Here is a 20,953-nt window from a genome sequence, read left to right on the forward strand (position 1 = left end):
TTCTCTTCTATTGAGTTCTATTTTCTTTTGGGTTCTCACTGGGTTATGGCTTCTATTAATGTCTCTATCTTATTTATCTCCCTTTTACCTTATTTTGTTCCTTACTATTTATTTTTGTATTGTTTCATTGTTTCCATATCTCTTCCCAATCATTCGGTTCATTTGCGTTGTGATTATTATATTTCATTCCATTTTATTTTTTTTCCCTCGTTTCATTCACTTGTCACCTAAAAAGTTGGTACCTTCATGGCAATTCTTCGAGGAAAAGACTAAATGAGAGAAAAAAAAGTACAAACCATCCATTATGACTCAATAAAACAAAAAAAAAAGAAAAAGAAAACCCAAATAAATAGACAGATAAAGAACTAATGAGATATAGAATTAATAAATTATAGAATAAACAAAAACAACACCCACAGGAAAAAATCACCCTGAAAAATAACTAGTCTATACTAAGGGAAATTATACATAACGACACGCATTACAAGAGAGAGAAGAATAAACCAATCAAGAAATGGGGAAACAATACACAAAACAATAGTACAAGAGAGAGGCAATTGATGAGGTGCTGGGAGGAGGAGGTGAGGAGACAAAAGAGAGGCATTGGGGTCATGAGGAGTAACAGTGCACGGGGTTCATGATCTGAGGTGACGAGGCGATGGGAGGAAAGGAAGCAGGTGGGAGACGTGAAGTGACAGCAGGTGATAAGCAGGTGAAGTCATTGTTACGTGGCAGGTGATGCGTGACTGTGTTTCTGTGTGTGTGTGTGTGTGTGTTCTGTCCGGTTGTCTTAATAAGTAATGCCACGGAAATCTGGTGGAACATTTATTTATTGTATTAATGAATCTAGTGAAAAAGATAGGTGAAAGGTAAATAAATAGATGAAATTGATGATAAAATAGATAAATGAAATGAATCTAGTGAAAAAGATAGATAAAAGGAAAATACATAGAAAAAATGATGTGATAGAATACATGAATGAAATAGATCAATTAATAGAATAAAATGATGAAACAAAGAACTTCAAAATATAGTTAAAAGCAAAATAATATAAATAAACATATAAAAGATAAACAAATTAAGTAAATAGTAGATAAGTACACAACAAAATAACAATGCTAATGGAAAAAAGGCTGCAAATCATGCCATACCTGAAAACAGAATGACAAATAAAGGGTTAACCAACACTGCTGACGTCCCTTGATACTCTTCTCTATAATACTTCAAGTCGTAGGCAGGAAGAAATATAAAAACACACGAGGCAACTGAATCTTCCTGAATTTGAATGCCACTGAGCCTTGCAATGAGACACGGAACAATTAGTAGTACCAGATTTGAAGTCTTTACAAGCATCTACAAGAAAGTGAGCCGTGAGAAAGAATAGATTTTGCACTTTTCTATCAGTTCAAAGCTTGTAAGTGGCTGTAGAGTAGATAAAGAGGTCTCAGAGTGATTGGTAATTAGAGAAAGGTAAACCACGTGACAGCTAAAGAGTTAAAGACTTGTTTGTTTGTAACCGTGAAAAAAAAATCTCGTGGTAGATTTACAGGATATTTGATCTTTTTCATGCTCTTATCAGTTACTTTTGATTAGATAGTGTCGCTTAGAAAGAAACTGCCAAATCATTATTATCAACACTATCGTTTTTTTCCTATCACCTTATCTATGTATCTGTTTATCTTTATTTTCGTTTTTTTTTTCTCTCTCTCTCTCTCTATACCTATTCTTATCTTAGTTTCTCGTATCTGTGTTACTTTTCCGTTTATCTAACTTTTACTTTCCCACCATGAAAACTGATCTATCTTATCTACACATTCCTTTCTATTTATTTCCTTTTTTTTTTATCTCCTTTTGTAACTCTTCATATCAAATTATCTACATCTTCCCGTCCAGGCGCCATTTGATCTCACTGTGGCGTTCTTAGTTACTACCTTCAAGCATTTTAATCTAGTCTACCCGTGCTCTCTCTCTCTCTCTCTCTCTCTCTCTCTCTCTCTCTCTCTCTCTCTCTCTCTCTCTTCATTCGACGCGCCCTTCATTCACTGACATAATCACGCCATTGCGCAGCTTTATTTGTGACGCAGCGATTTGTCTTGTGTCTGATTCTCCACCCGCCCCCTGCAACTCCTTCCCTCCACTCCCTTTACCTCCAGTGACTCTTATAAATTCTCGCTATCGTCACTTTTAGTTCTCCCTTCTAAATTCTTGTCCTGTTACTCGTACCATACTTTCCCCCTCAAATATTCTTCTTTCTTGCTTGTTGAATTTGTATGGATGTCTCTTATTTGACTAGGACGGTGAGAGGAGGGAAGGAAAAGGAATGCAAAGGAATATAAATGGAAACAAGTTGACAGGAACAGCCTTTACTGCTTCTATTGAGGCTGTCTGTAAGGAAGAGTAGTAGTAGTAGTAGTAGTAGTAGTAGTAGTAGTAGTAGTAGTAGTAGTAGTAGGAGGAGGAGGAGGAGGAGGAGGAGGAGGAGGACAAGAGAAAGTGATACGGTATTATAGTCCTGTTTTTCTTTCATGATGCAAGAATGGAGACTGAAAAGTACATAAGTTTTCCTCCCCCTCACACTCTCATCCACTTCCATACGCTACTTCCAGCACACATCATCCTTCTTTTTCTTTCCATCCCTCTTTCGTTTTTCAATCAAAAGTGTCGCCTGCAGCATTCCTCTCCTCTCCAATCCGTACGTTAGTTTGTCAGTTCCCTTCTAATAGCGACCTTGTAGAGGAAAACCAGCCATCGTGTCGACATCTCCCTACACACACACAAACGTACACACACCGCAATTCCCACACATTCACCACAGCCCCTTAATTCCTCCCCTTCTCACCACAAGTCGCTAGATTTATCATTATTGTCGCTTATTATCACCAGAACCTTCTATCGTTGTTTACTACGCCGTGCAATCCAGAAAAGATGGCCTGCTTTGCGAAATGGGGCCTGGATCTGTCATTGCCAGCCCGTAGGAGAGAACTGGAAGGCAATGAGGTGTAAGTTGTGAAGGTGGTGGTGGTAGTGGTGGTGGTGGTGGAGGTGAGGTCGTGTACTGTCAAGTGTTTAGATCATTCACTTAAGGTCACTCTCTGTGGTTGTGTAAGTCTTCCCCGATATTTTGCCGGTTTGCCGCGGCGTCCACAACTCGAAGGAGGAGGAGGAGGAGGAGGAGGAGGAGGAGGAGGAGGAGGAGGAGGAGGAGGAGGAGGAGGAGGAGGAGGAGGAGGAGGAGGAGGAGGAGGAGGAGGAGGAGGAGGAGGAGAAAAGAAGAGAAGAGAAGAGAAGAGAAGAGAATGAAGGAGGAGGAGGGGTAGAAAATAAGACACAAAGTTAGTAGAATTTCTTGGTGGGAAACTATAAAGGTGAGCGTTAGGGAGAAAAGAAGAATTGTAAAAAATATTAAGAGTAGATATGATGAATCTCGGAAAGGAAATGTTAAGTTGTTTTGATGTTGGTGTTTAGTTTGTGGTGTTGTCTGGCATCTTCTGAATACTCTGCATTCTGTTTCACTGCTGCTGTTACGTCGAGGCCAACTTTTCTTTATTTTCTCACGGAATGCTGCTGGTTTTATTATTTTCATCTATTTTCATTTATGTTGAGGTAAGACGTCCCAACATTGTATCGTTAACCCTTTCAGTACCATGACGAGTTTCCATATTCATTCTGCTTAATATATTTGGTGATTTCATGCAATGACTCAGAAACTCATGTAGGGTATTAAAATAGTGAAGACTGGCCATTAATCTTCTTACCTCGATAGACCTTTCCTAATGTCAACAAAATCACACACAAATCTCCAGGTAAAAATGTGGTGGTGAAACAGTTACTATCCTCAGCTCATGATATTCTATAGCCTTATGAAACCTTAGGAAGTGTGTTGACATTGGCTTTTTTTCTCATAGTAATTTTACGATTTAATTATCTTTCTTAACATTATTGAATAACATTGAAGTTTGTCTTTATTTTGAGCTAGGAAAAGAAAGCTCGGGGTCACTGGACAAAAACGCTATCTAAATATAGGACCATAATGCCACAGACTGTCCCATGAGATCCAATAATGTCCCTTCTAGTCGTCTCTCTCTCTCTCTCTCTCTCTCTCTCTCTCTCTCTCTCTCTCTCTCTCTCTCTCTCTCTCTCTCTCTCTCTCTCTCTCTCTCTCTCTCTCTCTCTCTCTCTCTCTCTCTCTCTCTCTCTCTCTCTCTCTCTCTCTCTCTCTCTCTCTCTCTCTCACACACACACACACACACACACACACACACACACACACACACACACACACACACCATCTGTTCTCGTCTTCTCTTCTAATCACCTCTTCCTCTGCCATTGTCTCCCACTCCCTCTCACCCTTTCCTCCCCTCCCACCCGTACCTCCTTACATGAAGTGTTATTTACCCTCTTGTCTATTTATCTCTTATAGTATCGTTATTTCACTTTCTTTCTCATTTTCTCCTCTCAGTCGCTCGTCCTTTCCTTGTTACCCTTTCTATACTCTCTCTTCATCTCCTTCATTAACTTCACCCAACTGACCACCCTCTTTGCTTTTCATCTCCTAACAATTCTCCTCCAATTCCTTTATCTCCTCCTAACCTCCCTTCTCTTAACTGGTCTTTCATTCTTCCCATCAGCCTCTCTCCCTTTCTCCCTCTACCTGTCTGCCTGCCCGCCCGCTCCCCCGTTCACCATCTCTCACTCACGTACTGACTTGGCTGGAAACACTACAGAACGTGACCTCTTCGGGAAAGGTTAACCATGCGGCCCATAACACACACAGCCTCTTAGAAAGTAGATCACGCAACACGAAGGAGTACTATCTCTCTCTCTCTCTCTCTCTCTCTCTCTCTCTCTCTCTCTCTCTCTCTCTCTCTCTCTCTCTCTCTCTCTCTCTCTCTCTCTCTCTCTCTCTCTCTCTCTCTCTCTCTCTCTCTCTCTCTCTCTCTCTCTCTCAGCCTGATTCAGAAATGCTTTGGTCTCTCACTACGACTATTTCCAAAAGCTCTAATTGAAGAAACTCATGTTGTTAAGGGTATTATTTTATGGTTTTGGTGATGTTAGCAAGATTTCTAATTGATCATAAGGAAAAAAACTGTCTTGAAAACCGATCTAGTTGAATAAAGGGGACTTGAAAAATATTCGTGGTGAAAAGGCAAGGCGTTTCTGAATATGGCCATCTCTCTCTCTCTCTCTCTCTCTCTCTCTCTCTCTCTCTCTCTCTCTGCGCCGTATTCAGAAACGCTTCCCTCTCTCACCGCTAGCATTTTTAAAGACTATTGTGACGATTAGTCGAGTTGTAAAGAGTATTTTTCCTCTCGATAATACAGAAAATTTGTTAACATGTCGCTAGGATTACAGAAACACTCTAAAAAAACCGTGTCACTTCAACTGGAGGACTCTGGAAATAGTGAAGGTGGGAGCGGAAAGCGTTTCAGAATAGCTCTCTCTCTCTCTTTCTCTCTCTCATCAGTCACCATTAACTCTCAGCTCACCGTGAGATGTCTTGACTCGCAACTTGATCCTCTGGGATGTCGAGGGTCTTAGAGTGGAGGGGGGGAGTAGAAAGGAGGGAGGCAAGGCTTTGGGGACTTAAAGAGAAGGATGGTGTTGACTTGTATTGATAATAGGATTAACGAATAGAATGGATAGAGAGAGGGAGAGGAACAGAAAGAGAGGATAAGACAGAGAATGAAGTATAGGACGATGGTATTTAAAGAGAGAGAGAGAGAGAGAGAGAGAGAGAGAGAGAGAGAGAGAGAGAGAGAGAGAGAGAGAGAGAGAGAGGTATTACTGCGAAAAAGGAGTAAAAACAAGGAGTTAGTTAGTATAAGGTGACGCCAGAAGCTACGGTCATGAAAGGCTGTGAGATTTTAATGAAGGTTAGAGAACGTGAGAAAAAAATCATGTTCCTTTATATTTCTTTTTTTTTTCTCTCAGTGTCTTGCGAGAGAATGAAAAAAGAAAGAAAAGGAAAAAGAAAAGAAAAAGTGAGATTATAAACGATATTGTGTATTATAGTGATGACATGGCAATCTCTCTCTCTCTCTCTCTCTCTCTCTCTCTCTCTCTCTCTCTCTCTCTCTCTCTCTCTCTCTCTCTCTCTCTCTCAATCAATCCGTTTCCCATGTGTGTGTGTGTGTGTGTGTGTGTGTGTGTGTGTGTGTGTGTGTGTGTGTGTGTGTGTGTGTGTGTGCAGCGAATGAATGTATACTCGTGGCATTGATTCTTTCTTCCTTCTTCCTTCTCTTCCTTCTCTTCCTTCCCTTCTTTCACCCACCATCCTTTCTTCATACAGTTCTAATCTCTCTTTGCCTTTCTCTTTATTCGTCTTATCTTTTATCTCTTCTCAATCCCTCCTTCCTCCATCTTTACTTCTTAACTCTTTAACTATTCTTCTTCTTTATTTTCATCTTTTTCCCTCATCTATATTACTTCAGTCTTCGTCATTTACTTCTCCTCTCTTCTCTCTTCACCTCTCCCGGCTTCCCCGCCCTTCTCTCTTATCTCCCCTATATATCTCTCCTTCCTTCCTTTCTTAGCCTTTTCTCCATTCCATAAGTCTTTCCTTACCTGTCGGTTACACATCTTGAACTGTACAGTGTAGGAACTTTCTATTTAATCTCTCTCTCTCTCTCTCTCTCTCTCTCTCTCTCTCTCTCTCTCTCTCTCTCTCTCTCTCTCTCTCTCTCTCTTTCGGCGTCCCATTTCCTCCTTAGGGTTACGGTTCCTCTAAATTATTCGCCGTTGGGAGCCAAGAAAAGATTGGATGGTGCTCCTGAAGAACTAGTAATGGAGATGTGAGTGTTGAAATGCGATGCTCCGTTAGTTAGTTCATAGCCTGACATACGCATGCACGCACCACGAAAGGAAATCATTCTCTCTCTCTCTCTCTCTTTTCCCTTCCTCCCGTATCATCAGCCCAAACCCGTGGCGCGTCACGTGAGGCTTTCGTCGGCACCTGCTGCTGCTGCCACCACCACCTAGGTCGTCAGGTACACACACACACACACACACACACACACACACACACACACACACACACACACACACACACACACACACACACACACACACACACACACGTACTCGTTCGTCCCCTATACACCCGCCGTCGCCCTTACCCACTGCGGCTCGCCTGTCGCTGCTCTCCCTCTCTCCCTCACTCTCCTTTTCTTTTTCCCTTCCTGTGCGGTCCGTCATCACCATACGTGGCTCTTAGCGCCTCTGTCCCGGCCCTTCTAATGCTCCTATAGCCGTCCCTACAAATTTAACCCTTTCCTCCCGGTCTACCGTCGCGCGAGACGGACAGGGCATCATAAAGAGGGTTATTACTCAGGTAGCGGCGAGGCGTGTGAGTGTGGGAACGTGTGCGCGGGCCTGTGTGCGTGTACGTGTGTGGACTATGTACGCCTGGGCGGGAATAGAGGCGTGGCCCAGCTGCGGCGGCGGCTCACGTGGTGGTGGTGGTGGTGGTGGTGGTGGCAGCGGCGGCGACTCCCTTCTTAGTGGGTTAAATACAACACACAGACTATAAGGAAGCGTATTGTATTGTACGAGTATCACTTCTCACTCTTATGTCTTAGCGTGCGGTCCCGAAGGGGGTTCAGAAGAGAGCGCGGCTGGGTGGGAAACTTCTGCTGGAGGTTATCGTGACGGAGAAGCGGCGGCGATGGATATGTGCGCCTCTCTGCTGCTGATGGGAGGTATGGGTGGCCGTTTTATTGACGTCACCACCACCACAACCACTATCGTTGCCGCCCTCGCTCAGAAGTCTCGTGCCTCTACCACCACCACCACCGCCACCACGAATCCCCTCCAGCCTTGTCTTGTCACCATACTCGGTCAACGGGCGCGTATGGACAAGCCCACGGAATGTTGATTATGGGAATGTGTGTAGATGATGAAAGCTTATGAGAGATGCTTGTTTTTAGTGGCCGTAATGACCGCTGTGGTGTAGCTGTGGTGTAGTGGGTAGTGTGGCGGGCTAAAGGGGGGGCAATGATGGTGTGGTATAGTATAGAGAGAGGGGAGAGGAAGTAAGGGACGGATGGGAAATAAGATAAAGATAGCAGAAGGGCTGGTGGACATTACATCACTAAAGACTCACACAGTTTTTTTCTTTCATCTTCTCTTTGTTACTAAAGTTATAATTAGATATTTTTATCTTTGAGTTTATTTATTTATTTTCTTTTTAGTTAGTCAATCTATGGAGAAAATATTTGTTCATCTCCTTCTTCACCGTAATTTTTCATAACTATTGTTTTTGTAGTGATGTGTAACACCGACGTACTTACGGCCAATAAAGTATCTATTTACCAATCCTTCTATCTGTGACCAATGCATTCAGTCATCTTTCACAATTTTCCGATCTCTCTCTCTCTCTCTCTCTCTCTCTCTCTCTCTCTCTCTCTCTCTCTCTCTCTCTCTCTCTCTCTCTCTCTCTCTCTCTCTCTCTCTCTCTCTCTCTCTCTCTCTCTCTCTCTCTCTCTCTCTCTCTCTCTCTCTCTCTCTCTCTCTCTCTCTCTCTCTCTCTCTCTCTCTCTCTCTCTCTCTCTCTCTCTCTCTCTCTCTCTCTCTCTCTCTCTCTCTCTCTCTCTCTCTCTCTCAATAGATTCCTTTCATGTCAAAGCCCTTTTCTTCTCTTCTTTTTCGTGGAATCAAGTTTTTGTTATATTTTCAATCAATAAGCTCATAATGATCGACTCCCTCGTCCAAGCCCTGCTGGAATCAAAATAAAGGTTCAGAACTCATTAGTTGGTCTTTTTTTTATATAGATATTCTCTGTCGATCTACCGCTGCTCTTATTTCGGTGTTCGATGTACTAGATGAAAAGATAATTAAGATCCTGTTTTTTTTTAGATACAATCAGACAATATCTTTTGAACTTGTTGTGTCAGGGAGGAGCTGAATCAGTGTTGTGTGTTTATATTAGTAAATCCACTTTTTTCCTCTCCTTACTGTTCTCCTTTGTTTTCTCATGATATTTATTGTGACGAAGGCTCCTTATATGCAGTCATCTGGACTAAAACCTCTGCCCTTCTTTTCTATACATTCAATAGTCATGTGTGAGTCAAGGCTACTTTTTTCTTTTTTTTGTGTAATTCACTAAAGTTTCACCCACATAACATTTTTTTTTCTTTTGATATTTGTTTTATTTTTCAGGAAGATCTACCACCCAGAGACTTGCTCCGTTCAACCCAGAAACTGTCATCTCAGCGTGAAGGACAAATACGTGACAGTGGGTGTAACTGTACTGTGTTCTTGTTGACATGCTCGCTCGTTAAGTATGAATGGAGAACTTACGTGTAGCCAGTGTCTCTAAAACTGAACCGAGCTGTAAGAAAACTGACTTTGTGCTGTGTAAAGCCTTTGTGCGTTGAGGATTCCGGTTGACGATGCTGCGAAGCCTGTGCGAACGTATAAAGGATTCAGGCTCATAGTGTAAGAGTTATAAAAGCCTGAAAAAATACACAATAAAATTCAGACTGACAGTGTATGTGTATCGTAAAGCCTGTGGAAGTGGTCTAGATATTCAGAGTGTGTTATGAATTCAGGCTTGTGGTGTGTGCAATCCCTATTGAACCTGTTAAAGTGCTGTAAACATTCAGACTGACAGTGAACGTGCTAAGTGTTATATAAAGCCTGAAATAACATGGTAAAATTCAGACTGACGGTGTGTGTTCTCTTGAAAGCTATCAGTGTCGACGCTAACGCAGGAACACTCGCCCACCATCCCTCTGTGCTCGGCGTGGGACCAGTAACGTGAGTGTTCCATTGTGTCTTGGTGTGCTGTTTCCTTCACCATTTTAGTTCTCTGTTTATGGTGGCGCATGCGTGTTGAGTAAGAGAGTAGTGGCTTGTCTTGTTGTTGTTGTTGTTGTTGTTGTTGTTGTTGTTGTTGTTGTTGTTGTTGTTGTTGTGTTTTCTTGTGTGTGTGTTCTCTTTTGTATCACTGTGGTATTTATTCATAGTTTTTGTTTATTTATTTAATTTGGTTCGTGGATTTTTTCCCAACTTTTTATTTCCTCTTTTTTATGTCTATTTTTCTTCATTTTCTTATCTACACGTTAACTCATTGCCAGGAATTCACACGTACGTTCACATTTCTCCTCATCTACATTATTTAGTTACTTTGACATTTCACCAATCTGTCTCCTCAATTTATAAAACAACTTACTATACCAATAACTGACCCGCTGAATGAAACTTGTTAATCCATCGTAAAACACTTGTCACATAATTCCCCTTATTGCTTTAAATCCCATTACATCACGACACATTAATAACTAAACGCTATTGACAAATCATGTGATCAGTGAGATACTACTCCATTCTTTGCTATTATCTATACCAATTATATTTACCACTTATCCATATTACTGTATTCCGCGGAGAGTTTAACCTCTTCAGTACCATGACGCGTTTCCATATTCATTCTGCTTACTATTCAGTGATTTTATACAGCTTCAGAAACACATGTGTGGATTAGAATACTGAAGATTCTGGCTATTAATCTTCTGACCTCCATAGAGCCTTCCTGATGTCAATAAAATGATCTAATCGTACACAAATCTCAAGGTAAAAAAAAATGTGTCCCAGTATTGAAGGGGTTAATGCTTCTGTGGCTTTCTGACGCGTTCTGTTTGGCTTTCCCTAAGAAATGTTAAGTAGTTGTGCTAGTAGAGGTAGTTGAGTGGTCCTGAGGTGTTGATTAGCACTGGAGCATATAAAAGAATCTCCCTGGAGTTTGTTGAGTGTTGAAGGGTCCCGCTGGAGGAGTTGGATTGGAGTTGGAGGAGGAAGAGGAGGAGAAGGAGTATACATAGGAGTAGGAGGAGAAGGAAGGGTAAGAAAAATTTGACGAGGAGCTACAGGAAATGGTACTAGGATGGGGATGAGGAGGAGGAGAAAGACGAATTGAAGAAGGAGGAGGAGGAGGAAGGTTAAAATAAAAACAGGACGAGGAACTAAGAGGAAATGGTACTAGGAGAAGAAAGGTGAGGAGGAGGAGGGGGCGAGGAGGAAAAGGAGGAGGAGGCGAGGAGGAGGAGGAGGAACAGATGTAGGAGAAAGGCAAGGAGTAGGCGGAGAGGGCGGAGTAAGGAAAACGCTAGCAAGAAGTAAAGGAAGATGAAGAAGAAAAAGCAGGTGGATACAAGTTAGAAGATAAGGATGAATATAAAAGGCGAACGAGAAAAGGAAAACGACAAATAAGAACTGACATAAAAAAAAAAGGAGGAGGAGGAGGAGGAGGAGGAGGAGGAGGAGTAGTAGTTATAAGGAGAACGAAAACAACGGAAAGAAAAGAGAAAATGAAATAAAAAGAAAACACACCAATCATCATATCCTTCCTTTGTGTTCCTTTGTGCTCCTTTACACTCCTTACAGCGGCGTTCCACTGCATGACCACTTCCTCTGTGTCTCTAATTAGCGCCACTTTCACCATGCAGTGTTCTCGCGAGCCCTGGGGCGTTGCGAAGGTGTACTTAAGAGCGTATAGCGTAACATATCCTCTGTTTACTTCCCCTTTCCTTTCTTCCTTCACTGCGCTATAATAGTCTCCTTGTTAGGGTGACATATCTCAGTTACTTAATTCATCCTTTCTCCGTTTCAATCCCGGTATAGTATTTTTCTTTTCTTTTCACTAGTTAGCGGGGAAGATTACATTGGAAGTGGTATGGAACGATGGAAATGAGGAGAATCTAGAAGCATTGTGCGCTGGGAAGACGTGAAAAGGTGGAGGGGAGTAAGGAACGGGTAAAGATGTACGTAAGGAAGAGAGAGAGGAAGAAATGTTACTGATAAGTGGAAGGATACAGAAGCAATTGAGGTGAATGATGAAAGCGATGGGGAAAAAAAAATCAGGCAAAAATTATTAGTAAGGAGAGTTGAAGTGGAGGAAAAAATGTAGAAAAGAAAAAGAAATTAGGAAAAGAGAAAGACGAATGGAAATGAGAGAGAGAGAGAGAGAGAGAGAGAGAGAGAGAGAGAGAGAGAGAGAGAGAGAGAGTTGAGAAGTATAGAGTGAAATAAATGTTTAGAAGAATCGAGAGAGGACAGAATGGAGGAAGACCAAAAGAAAAGAAAAGAACTTGAAAATTAGTCATACAAAAAAAAGGGAGAATGAAAAGATAAGAGAAAAAATCACTTCAGTTAAGATTATCAGAGAGAGAGAGAGAGAGAGAGAGAGAGAGAGAGAGAGAGAGAGAGAGAGAGTACACATTTCACCTGACCTGCTCTTTGCTTACGGCTATGAAGAGAACGTGAAATAAATGCATGAAGTTTCTTTCTTTCGTTCTTTCTTTTCTCTCTGTTTTATTTACTCTTCCTTAAACGATGACTACAGAACAGTACATTGCTAACTGTATTACATTTTTTGCATTTGTTTGAATATTTATATATTTATCTATATATTATCTTATTTACCTTATGTTCACTTCTATATGATGTTATTTTTTCTGCGCTTTTAAATCAGTCAATCAGTTAATCAGTCAATTAGTCAATCAGTCAGTCCATTAACTATATTGTATTTTTTCAGTGTTTATTCATTCAGTTTATTGTATATTTACGTAGTGATTAAATAGTACACAAGATTGTATTGTGTAACTTTTCCTCTCATATGGTTTTAATTTGTACTTTATTTTGTATTGTTATGTATTTGTTCCGCTGTTGTACTCGCTAGCCAAGTTCAGACACACACACACACACACACACACCCGGTAGCTCAGTGGTTAGAGCGCTGGCTTCACAAGCCAGAGGACCGGGGTTCGATTCCCCGGCCGGGTGGAGATATTTGGGTGTGTCTCCTTTCACGTGTAGCCCCTGTTCACCTAGCAGTGAGTAGGTACGGGATGTAAATCGAGAAGTTGTGACCTTGTTGTCCCGGTGTGTGGTGTGTGCCTGGTCTCAGGCCTATCCCAAGATCGGAAATAATGAGCTCTGAGCTTGTTCCGTAGGGTAACGTCTGGTTGTCTCGTCAGAGACTGCAGCAGATCAAACAGTGAAACACACACACGCACACACACACACACACACACACTGTCACATAATCACTTTTTCAGTACGGATCGGACACTGTTTGCCCAGAGGAAAGTTTAGTGTTGACTCTCTCCCCTCATTCCCCTCATTCCCCTCCTCAGCAAGCAAGACATCCATCTTTCCCATCCCTCTCCCTTTCTCTCCCCTTCCTTCCTGTTTGCTCTCTTCCTTTCTTTATCTTCTTATTTAAATTTTTGCTTTTATATTGTTTTTCGTTGTGGTTGATGTCTATTATCTGTTTGCCTGTTTATTTATCTGTCTGTCTGTCTGTCTGTTTGCTTATCCACACGTTTCTCTCTCTCTCTCTCTCTCTCTCTCTCTCTCTCTCTCTCTCTCTCTCTCTCTCTCTCTCTCTCTCTCTCTCCCATATGATTCGCATCTCCACTTTCACATTCAGGTTTCGACTTATTAAAGGTGAATTATGTTATTAAAACCACAACATATTCATTGGAAAATTAACTTAAATGGTGCGCATTGAAAATTATAGTTTGCGTGTTCATTTCTATATTAGACTTTTTTTTTCTGCTTTCTGATTGCGACGCTTATATAAACTGCCATTAATTCATAGGAGAGTCAGGCTATTTACGATTTGATAGATTAATTGAGTAAAGAAAATAATGTTTAAAATAAGGGAAGGAGAGAGAGAGAGAGAGAGTGTGTGTGTGTGTGTGTGTAGAGGTGACTGGGTGAGTGAGGTGGGTGTGGAAAGGAGAAGGAAGAAGTGTTAGGAGGGAGAGCGAAAGGGTGGGAGGGAGGTGGACTAACACTGCAGGGAGGGGAAAGAGGAAGAGGAAGAGAGAGAGAGAAAGAGGGAAAGTCTAGAAATGTGCTATATTATTTTCTCCACTTCGAAGATGATTGTGTAGCTTTGGGTCATCATATCCACCACCACCTTCACTACCTTCACCACCAACACCAAGAAAATGTCTGCCAATGGTGGTGATAGTCATGGTAGTGGTGGTGGTGGTGGTGGTGGTGGTGGTGGTGGTGGTGGTGGTGGTGGTGGTGGTGGAAAGAAACAACGAAAGGCAGTGGAAACAAAAAGGATAAATGAGTGAGAGGAAGAGGGAGAGGATGTGTGAAGAGGGGAAGAGGAGGTGGGGAGGGGAGGTGATATTGGTGTGGTATATTGTGTTTGGGGAGAGGGGTGTTTAATGGTGACCTGAGAGGGGAGTGGATAAGCAGTGGTGGTGGTGGTGGTGGTGGGAGATTGTGATACTGGTAATGGTGGTGGTGGAAGTGGTGATGGTATTAGAAGTTACATTTTTTTTTTTTTTGCTTTATTTATTTATTTATTGTATGCATGTTTTTTGTATTGATTTGGTGTAAGGAATTCTAGACAACAGTAAATTCTTTTTGGGATTCCTCGTCTACATGACACTACAACATATTTTTTCTCTCTCATATAAATAAAACTAATGAAAACCTTACTCGAGTGTTATTCCCTGAGAAAGTACAAGTAAAAACATTAAAAAAAATCATAGAGAGAAGCTACAGTCTATTTTTGTATCATGTAAACAGATAGTGCACAGGTAAGGTAGCAAAACTGAGTAAGAAGGTACAGGAGGTGCGGTTGAGATGGTTTGGACATGTTGGGAGGAGAGAGGACGGGAATGGGAGAAGCAGATGATGGACATGGAGATGGACGGCAGGAGGAAGAGAGAAAAACCCAGGATGAGATGGAAGGACTGTGTTGTGGCTGACAGTAGGGAGAAGAATCTGGACCTCGAAGTGAAGGAGGACAGGACTAGATGGAGGAGACTCATCAAGAACAGCGACCACATATAGAAACGGGCTAATAATGCTGCAGAAGAAGTAGAAGAAGAAGAAGAAGAAGAAGAAGAAGAAACAGATAGTGGTCTACTATTGGATAAAATAAGAATGACGTATTAAAGAAACGATGGAAAACGTGACTCACGATTTTACGAACTATTGGTGCGAGGAAAGAATTGAGATGATTGTTGGTATAGTAAGTAACGTAATGGTATATAATGTGCACTTAGGATAGATCCAGGCAAGGTGGTGGTGGTGGTGGAAGTGGTGGTGGTGGTGGTGGTGGTGGTCGTAGTGATGGTGGTGTTAGAAAGAAAAATAGTAAGTGCTGATAGTGGTTAAGATAGTTATGTGGTTATAGAAGTGACAATAATGGTGATCGTAGTGGTAACAATAATGGTGATGTAGGTGACAGTGGTGATAGTGTTGGTGACAATAATAATGATGGCGGTGATGGTGGTGATAGTGTTGGTGACAATAATAGTGAAGGTGCCGGTGTTGGTGGCGGTGTTTATGTCTGGTGAAAGTGCTATCGGGAGTGGTGACACGGGACCCTCTGACCGCCTGGGAGGGAGAGAGGGAGAAGGAGGAAGGGATGAATAAAGGGAGAGTGGGATAGAGGGAGGGAGGGAGGGAGGGAGGGAGGAGGGAGGGAGGGAGGGAGGGAGGTAGGGAGGGAGAGGAGGGAGAGCAGTAAAAGGGAAGGAAAAGAAAGGCAACAAAAAAAATGCTTGTGGTGAGATTGCGGATCCTTTTAATCTCACGAGAGAGAGAGAGAGAGAGAGAGAGAGAGAGAGAGAGAGAGAGAGAGAGAGAGAGAGTGGATATGTTCTTGCAGTCATTCGGTTCAAGAGAATTTTGTGTTACACATTCTCTTCACTTTCCTCACTTATTCTGCATTAAAGAAAATAACAAACATTTTTATGGGAATTTATTCTTAGAGACTTTTCCTCCTTTCTCTTTTCGTTTTCTTGAATGAAGTAAGAACACCAATCACGTATGGAGTGTTAAATTACAGGAATCATCTTGTTTATCATTGTACCTCTTCTTCTTCTTTCTCTTTCTCCTTAATTTTTCTTAGGAACCTATAATTGAACAAAATAATCTCGGCACCCCTTGTTTTTGTATTGATGGCCATCCTCATCCTTACACAAAAACATGAAAACAAAAATTAACCCCTTCAGTACCATGACGCCTTTTCATATTCATTCTGGTTACTATCTTGGTGGTTTTTATAGTGTCAGAAACATTTGTTGGGATTAGAATAGTGAAGACTCTGGCCATTGATTTCTTGATTTCCATAGTCTCTTCCTAATTCAAATAAAGTAGTCTAATTATACTAAAAATCAAGGAAAATTGCGTCTTAGTATTGAAAGGGTTGAAAATGAATATACAAAATCATACTGTAGTGGTAATAAAGGAAGAGCGTGACTTCTGGCGATGGTTATTTTTTTTATGAAAGAGGGGAAAGCTGGCCAAGGGCAATAGAAAACGAAAAAAATAAGGGCCGAGAGAGTTAGCAAAGAAAAAGGAATACATGTCTTGAAACCTCCCCCCACCCCCTCAAGTCATAGGAAGCTGGAAATACAGAAGCAGGTAGGGAGTTCCAGAGTTTACCAGTTTGCTATGTTATGCTATGCTGTGCTACACTGACCATATTGAAGCCTTATCTTCTTATGGGCGTTTTTTGTTAACCTAGCGACCACTGTAATGGACTCTTAAATGGACATCAAGAAAAAAAAATGATAATTCAACTTCCGCCATGTTATTGAAGTACGTTTTTAAGACACTAATAAAAAAAAATAATAAGTTTCTCAAGTTGTAGATAAATATGTTAAAGATTGACTAGAAATGAAAGGAGTGAATTAACCTTTGCACTTCATCAAATCCAGTACCAGTGAATGAGTAGGCCTTTAGCTATCCAATTCTCAGTATTTATTCGTCTTTCTTTAGCTGTTCTCTTTACTATCTGTTTTTATTAATAGGATGTACATTTGCAGACCGTGTTCTTCTCTTTTAGTTCATTGATATATTAGTTTCTTAGAGTTGATTGAATCTCTCTCTCTCTCTCTCTCTCTCTCTCTCTCTCTCTCTCTCTCTCTCTCTCTCTCTCTCTCTCTCTCTCTCTCTCTCTCTCTCTCTCTCTCTCTCTCTCTCTCTCTCTCTCTCTCTCTCTCTCTCTCTCTCTCTCTCTCTCACACACACACACACACACACACACACACACACACACACACACACACACACACACACACACACACACACACACACACACACACACACACACACACACACACACACACCCCGCCTCCCTGCCTTTCTCCCTCACCTCCCACATTTTTTTCCTTTATACGCACACACACTACCTTCTGGAGGAGGAATGGGGAGGTGGAGCAGCGGACCACCTGGCGCTCTGACTCCCACGGAAACTGAAACAGGAGCAGCTCGGGGGACGCACCAGGTGGGCCACGTGAAAGTCCTCAACCTGTGCAGCGCATATGTAGAAAAGCTAAAAAAGGGTGTATGAATGGAGTTTAGTAAGGAAAAGTGAAGAAAGATATGTAGAATTGGAAAGAGAATGGTAAAAGAAGAGAGGAAATATTGAGAGGAAATAGAATGTTCCAGTGAATATATAACTGTAAAGTAAAATGATAAACTAGAGTATAGAATGTGGTAAGAATGAAAGTGATTGGAAGTATTTAGGATGGTTGATTTCTCTCTCTCTCTCTCTCTCTCTCTCTCTCTCTCTCTCTCTCTCTCTCTCTCTCTCTCTCTCTCTCTCTCTCTCTCTCTCTCTCTCTCTCTCTCTCTCTCTCTCTCTCTCTCTCTCTCTCTCTCTCTCTCTCTCTCTCTCTCTCTTTCTGAGCGACCATCTGTCATAATAATTTTCCTCTCTTCATTCAACTCGTCTTTTCTTTTCTTTCTTTTCCTCCCCACTGTCTTGCTGTCATCATCATCATCATCATCATCATCATCATCATCATCATCATCATCATCATCATCATCATCATCATCATCGTTGGTTTTTACTCTTCTGTATATCCTTTCTATCTCCTTATTTGTTCATTTCTTTTCATCCTCCTCCTCATCATCATTTCTTCCTATGCAATCTCCCTCCTTATCATCATCATCATCATCATCATCATCAGTTTCAAGCCACTTATTCCATACATTTGGCTAACTCTTTTGACTGTCCTAGGATCAGCACCACTGTGGGTCTTTTTTTACATTAATTTCTATTGCTATTGGTCAGTTCCTTTCTCACATAAAATAAAAGAGAAGAGTGGAAGCAGGAGGAGGGGGTGGAAGAAAAGGAGGATACAGAGAGAGAGAGAGAGAGAGAGAGAGAGAGAGAGAGAGTTGCAGTAGAAGAGTGAGAGATATGTGGGTATGAAAGTGTCCCTCTGCTTCCATACATTCCGCAGTAACTGGCCAAAACACCTCCCCGCCGCTTAACAGTAGGTTAGATTCAGTTACATGAAGTTAGGTCAGGTTAAGTTAAGTTAGGGTTAGCTTAGATTATACGTGACTATGTAAGTACCCCTTTGAAGCCCACACATTCCTCTGTAAGTGGCAGCAACACCCGGTTCCCTTAGAGGCAGATTAGTTAGATTGGTGTAGGGTAATGGTAGACTAGGTTAGGCTAGGTAAGGTTAAGGTCGGTGTACACGGCGCTGCTTTTGACGCTGGACAGTCGCTTCTTTTGTCCCCAACTTATTACTCTCCCAGAGCGAATTTAAAGCTGATAAAGACGCAGACCATAAGCCGTTTGCACGATGCCAGTAAAAATGATTAATTCGGTAGCGATTGCAGGCAGTCCCAGGAGTCATGTCATCGCAGTAGGATGTGCTGCGAGCCGCTGTTATACTTTGTGCGAGGGTGCTCCAAGCTAGAATTTGTCATCTTTAATACAAATATAATTTATTACCTTTGAACTCTTCCTTGTCCATCTCCAGGTTGTCTGCAGTTTTAATGAGCATTTGTGCTGTTTGCCCCTAATGTTTCATAGGATGGGATAGTTGTCCATAGTCTCAAGGAGGGTGAATATTTCTTTTCAGTCGAGTTATTTTTGGTATCATGTAAAAATAAATCTGGACAGTACACCCAGCAGCAAAGCAAATATACCTTCGCAGACTACGTACCATCGTCGTCTGAACTAGTCGTCTATTCGCTACTGAAATGCCAGTCGCGAGTAGTAAAGTTGAACATACTTTACTTTATCGCACCGTTAAGCAGACGCTGCACATTCATATTTCACTCGCTAGCGGATAAAAAGAAAAAAAAACGCCATATGTGGACGCCTTTACCAGCGAATTCATAAGCGAATTAAAAAGTTTGTTCAAAGAGATTAGAAGCAGCGCCCGTGTAAACCTTCCTTTAGGTTAGGTTATGCTACACGTCATTATGCGAATTACCCTTTCCTCCCACACATTCCACACTAAGTGACCGCAGCGCACCCGGAACAGTAGCAACAACGCCCTCAGTGGCAGGCTGCCCCGGGCGTTGCTCTCTCGGGACCACAAAGGTGACTGTCCGCTGCCCGCACCTTCATAATATTCCCCAGCACTAACCACCACGTCAAGACCTGCCGCCGCGGGATATGCTTTCTTTCTTTCCTTTCCGTCTCTCTCTTTCTCTCTCTCTCTCTCTCTCTCTCTCTCTCTCTCTCTCTCTCTCTCTCTCTCTCTCTCTCTCTCTCTCTCTGGGTCTGCAGTGCCCTTCGTGTGAGAAGTGTGTTGACATTAGTGTTAGGATTAGATGTGTTCGCCTTTATGGATAGGAAAGGTTGGCGGGAAGTCTTTGATTAATGGTTAGGCTGCACACGAATGAAAACTCAATTCTTTCTGCTGCTCCCCGTTAAGGGTCGCTACAGTTAATCAACCTTTTCCAAAACACGTCAATAACTAAGTAGGCAGATTTTTATGAACTCTTTTTTTTTTCCTTGATGTGGTGAGACGATAAAAGGGAACAGCAATTAAATGGTTTCCTTTCTCTTACTTTCTATTTTCTTAATTTTTAAATCCGGCATGCCTTCTAAGACACACAAACCCCCAAAAAGGAGAGAAAAAAGGAGAAAGCCATAAAATGTAAAGCCCTTTCAGCCATCAATCACAACCTGAAGCCTGCAAACCGGTTCCAGAACAGCAAGCCATTGTGGGAAGTCACTAATGCTAAATATAAATTCCTAGATAAGCATCAGGGTCGTGACTCAGCGTGTTGTAACCCGGGACACGTGCACGAGAGGAGGAGGGAAGGAGCTAATTGAAATCTTGAGTGATGACCGCCTCCTACCTTCAGATAACTTGAGCTTTGCGTTGAGAGAAGTTCAGTTTCTTCCTTGGAGGTCGGCGACGCGTGGGAACTTTGGTGATTAGTGTGCTGGCCAGTTCACACCAGGAAACTCACGTAAAGATTCCTGTTTTCAAGCGTAGAGGATCAGGAATGCACACAGAATGATCCAGCAGTTTAACACACAAGAGTACTGGATGTGTAAATTCCTGTTTTGAAGTGTAGAAGACCAGGGATAAATAAAAGAAAAACAGTCCAGTAATATGATTCGTTCACAAGTTCGTTCAGACAGAATTGGTATGTAGGTTCCTGCTTTCGAATCTAGAGGGTCAGGAGTTCACAGTAGTCGGTTTTGCAATACAGCAAGTGCACTAATTCGTTCAGACAGGAGTGTTGGCTGTGTAGGTTTCTGCGTTCGAATACAGAGGGTCAGGAATTCACAGGGAGAAGTCTAGTAATACACTTCTTCCAGCCAGTGCGATCCCGTCACGGTCTCGTCATTCAGTACACAAATAGACCTCCAGAACGCCCACAGTAATCTCGGAATTTATCGATAGTAAATTTAATTTTTGTTTTGTTTTTTCTTTTGTCACTTATAAATTCATCTCAACTGGCAGATAAAACATGGGAGGATATATCTTGGTGACAATCGTTTTGAGAGACAAACACCTCAATACTGCACTAAACAAAACACCTCAGATTCTTTCAAGAGTCATATATGCATGAGAGTTTAATAACAGGTGTGCTTTATATCTCAATTACACGTTTGTGGCTCAAAAACACGCGTAGTGGTGGGAGGTGACAGAGAGACGTGATTGACAGTCTGCAGCACTTTTCCAGTCTGCTGTGTCTCGTT

General features: G+C 41.9%; 1 protein-coding gene across 2 annotated transcripts in view; it reads right to left on the bottom strand.

Moving 5' to 3' along the window:
• The window catches only part of LOC123504791, a 31,389-nt gene that overhangs the window by 10,374 nt on the left and 62 nt on the right, over positions 1–20,953 (bottom strand). The window contains exon 2 of one of the 2 annotated variants that reach the window (XM_045255615.1): positions 20,101–20,306. The gene's annotated coding sequence lies outside the window, so the exon portion shown is untranslated. Of the gene's footprint in view, positions 1–7,567; positions 7,755–20,100; positions 20,307–20,953 lie in introns of those variants that run through there. The other variant, XM_045255616.1, reaches the window with a different exon arrangement.

The sequence above is a fragment of the Portunus trituberculatus genome, chromosome 17 (assembly GCF_017591435.1).
Source record: "Portunus trituberculatus isolate SZX2019 chromosome 17, ASM1759143v1, whole genome shotgun sequence".
Taxonomy (NCBI): domain Eukaryota; kingdom Metazoa; phylum Arthropoda; class Malacostraca; order Decapoda; family Portunidae; genus Portunus; species Portunus trituberculatus.